Consider the following 2,699-nt stretch of genomic DNA (forward strand, 5'->3'; position numbering starts at 1 on the left):
ATATATATATATTTCACTACAAAATGGTCCTTCATTTATATCCTCCTTTTTTGTTTACTTTTGTCAGAGATGAGTATTTCATTGCCAAAATTTTAGAAGACATTCTCAATGTTAAACTATTTGTTCCAGGCACTTTTGTAAAATCATTCAAAATTTATATAATGGCTGGGACATTAGAATTCAAATATGAAAAAAAGGTGGTAAAGGTAGGACTTGGAGACTGGGATCAGTTGTTTTAGCTCTACAGCTTTGGGATAGTCACATGTCTATTTAAGGTTTCAGCCGCCTGACTTCAACGTGTACAGAACAAAGTATCACTCTCAAATGGTTACTGCAGAGGTCATGCTGAGCTACAGAAGACAAGACATGACACTAACTCAATAATTTTAGTGTTACCAGTGTTGTTGTTACTATGGAAGCTCCCACATGGTACCCAGGAATTTAGGAAAATTGCATTTCCTTTTCCCCATTTGTGACAGGCCACCCTCTAAAAGCTTGGAAACCCAGGCCTGAATTCTGAGCAGGCAGTAGCTGTGCTGCTCCTGGGAGGCCTTGGACAAAGTAGTTCAAAGTGTGTCCCAATTTTCTGGGTGTCTTATACAATAAAAATGTGGCAACATGAAGGAGGAAAAAGATGGTCTGCATGTTGCATAGGCATGACGGTAGATGAAGAAATGTTCACCCTGAAGACAGAAAAAAAGGGTATCAGACATTGCATCTTCACATAAAAGCCATTCTCTGCCAGAGTCATAGCACCTGAAATGACCAAGCAAAGCAAGTAGCTGAAGAAGGACTGATTCCCTGTATACCAAGGGTAAGGACAATATAGTGGCACACATGTTTACTTGGACTAGCTGTTATTTTGACTTGAACTTTGCATATTTCATCCTCTATCATCCCATAGAACCTGCAACATATATTATGTTGTACTAAGAACACTGTCATGTAACTGGCTTGTATCATTTTCATCTCTCTACCTTGTTCTGTGAAAGCCCTAAAGTGCTTATCTTTATATCTCGTACATCTATCAAAAGGTTTGACAGATTTAAACATTTAAGTAGCTTAATTTCATTAGGTGAATGAAAGAATGATGACAGAGCCATGTTATATATTTCATTAACTCTTTCTCTAAAGAGAACAAGAGGGATGAACTAGTGAAGTACGTGCGTGTTTGTCTGACCTCCCCATTCAAATGCACTACGCCCAACAGAGGGCACACTGGAGCAAACCTGGAGTAAACCAAATTCTTACCCAGCCCAATTTTCTGCAAAAACTCCTAGTTGGTGATCAAGTTGCCTAAATTTTAACAAAACTTTTGTGATTGTTTACTTCCCAAAGAGACTAAATGCCTTTCTTAACAGATGTGCAAACTCCTCCTTAATGCCAACTGGACTCATTTCATGTTTTATGTTGACAGGGCTTAAACCAGCAGACGGCAAGACTGTCTGTTTATTAAGGAGTTATCAATGTAACTTCTTAAATGACTGTTACATAATGCGTATCCCCAAGCCACTGGGCTCAATTAATTCTCATCATTCACTCATGAACCAGACAGTCTCTTCTCCCTAAAGGGTCTGACAGAGAGAAGGACCATCTGCTGCAATCCTTTCCGTAAATTTTTGGTCAACTGCAAAGCCTGTGGGGCTCTCAGAGGATGGAACATCATGCCGAATGCTTGACGAGGCTGTACATTCCAAATTAACTTCAGATTCATTTGTTATGGGGACAAGGGAAAGGTGAAAAAGATCAGAGGCAAAGACTGGACCCATGCAGAGGTGGCCCTGACTCATTCTAGCTTCTGTGCTTTTTATTAATTCTGACATTTAGCATCATGCTCTAAGGTCTTAGTGCAGCAGAAAGAGGACTGAGTGGATTAGAAAGAATACACAACCCAAATCTAGAGTAAATGTCAACAAACCCAGCAACTGCAGTAAGTAAACATGACCAGCCATTTTATCATCCCAGGTCTCAGTTTATACCTCTGTAAAATAAATACGTTCATAGTTTTCTTCAATAATCAAATTATAAGCATTGCATGCCCTATATTGCACCTTACAGATCTCTATGTCAAACTTCTGTCTTTATTCACAGCCACTTTGACTGCCACTTGGTACAGTTGTGACCAATCAGCTTGGATGACTGCCTTTCCTAATCCCTCAGCTCCTCCCCTTGCATTTCCTGTTGACTTGAGTAAAGGAACTGTTTTCTTTAGTCTTTTTGGCTTAGACTGATTTACACACAGAGAACCACGACATGACACCCCTCTGGAAGACGAGAAGAGGTCATGCTGCTCCTCCCAGATGATTCTAATGTTAATTCAGCAGAGGGAAAGTAGTCCCCAGTAAATTTACACTCCCTTGGCACTAAAAGATGTCTTTTGCGTGGATATAAAGAACTGTCTCATATTCCTTAATCAGAAGAGTAAGTTTCTTCTTGCTTGACGATCTCAAGCTTTCAACTTCTTTTCTTGTTCTATTCTTTCTCTGTTAGGGGTAAAAGAGGTATTAAAGATGCACATCATGCAGCCTAGAAAAAGAAAATAAAGGAACATTTCTCTGATGGTCTGTCTGCGCACAGCTTTCAAACTGTGTCTATAGACTCTACACCACAGAAAGATAAGAGCTTTATTTTTTTTTTCTCCCTAATCACAATCTCAATCCACTGAGTGGACTAAGTAGAGGTAGAGCTAGAGCTCTAGT

The sequence above is a fragment of the Octodon degus genome, unplaced genomic scaffold (assembly GCF_000260255.1).
Source record: "Octodon degus isolate 3935 unplaced genomic scaffold, OctDeg1.0 scaffold00262, whole genome shotgun sequence".
NCBI lineage: Eukaryota > Metazoa > Chordata > Mammalia > Rodentia > Octodontidae > Octodon > Octodon degus.